The following is a 1,252-nucleotide window of genomic DNA, read 5'->3' on the forward strand; positions in this document are numbered from 1 at the left end:
ACATGCTTTTGGGTGCCTAGTAGTCCTTGTAATAAGAGGGTTATTTTTCACACCTCGCTGAGACCTCCTGACCCACTGGTTCCTAGTGGGTAATGGAGAGGATGTGGGGAAAGAATGTGGGTCCCAGTCTTCTCACCACAACCTCATCCCCAGCTAGTCCTGTGAATTTGAGCAAATCCTAAATAATTTTATATCACATTTGTCAGTCATGAGAAGGGAATAGCCATATGTAGCTCTATGTTTCATTGGATGTATGAAAAAGTCAAATGAGAAAATCACACAAACATGAAGTACAATATGTAAACTATCATGTGGATTAAATGATACGGTGAGAGCTAATTAGGATCACCGTACCTGCATTAATGTGATGCTGCTGCTTCTTTTTTTTTTTTTTTTTTTGAGATGGAGTCTCGCTCTGTCGTCCAGGCTAGAGTGGCGAGGTCTCTGCTCGCTGCAACCTCTGCCTCCTGGTTTCAAGCGATTGTCCTGCCTCAGCCTCCTGAGTAGCTGGGACTACAGGTGTGTGTGGTCTCAATCTCTTGACCTCGTGATCCACCAACCTCGGCCTCCCAAAGTGCTGGGATTACAGGTGTGAACCACTGTGCCTGGCCGCTTCTGCTTCTTTAGAGTGGTCTTAGATGACAGTCATAGCACTCGCTGGTGATTTTAAGGAGAAGGAGAAGTTCAGAGGTGGGAGAGAGACAGCTCTGGCCTGTCACTGTCTCCATCACCTCGGAAGTCACTGGAATCCTTAATTTCTTCTCTGAGAGATGACAGGCTGCCTATGGCGTGCCTAAATTCTTACTCAAGTTTCACAGTCTTAGTCAATCTTTTCAATCATGGGAGGTTGGATTTGCAGGTGAGATCAAGTCACAAAATGCAATTATACTTTGAGTCAAAATTTATTGGGACCAAATTCATGTTCCTCTTGGGAGGAGGTCTCACTTTCTCTAAAAGAATTTAGGGTAAAGTAATGACTTCCCTGCTTGTAGTGTCGTAAAATTATACTGAAACTATCTTTCAGGATAGTGTCTGTTAGCTATTTATATTTGAGTCCTGTATTGGCAAATGTTTTGGATTTTATGACTTACATTTATTATTGTGTGGAGCCAAGTAGGTCCACATTCAGCAGTGCTTGTAAGTTATGTCCATGACTGGAAAAAATTATCGCAAAAGTCCTGTGCTTGCCAGGATTTAAGCCGATTAAGGAGTCCTCAGTCAGGTAGATGTCCATGAGCGAGGTGGTTAGATG

This window comes from Gorilla gorilla, chromosome 7 (genome assembly GCF_029281585.2).
Source record: "Gorilla gorilla gorilla isolate KB3781 chromosome 7, NHGRI_mGorGor1-v2.1_pri, whole genome shotgun sequence".
Taxonomy (NCBI): Eukaryota; Metazoa; Chordata; class Mammalia; order Primates; family Hominidae; genus Gorilla; species Gorilla gorilla.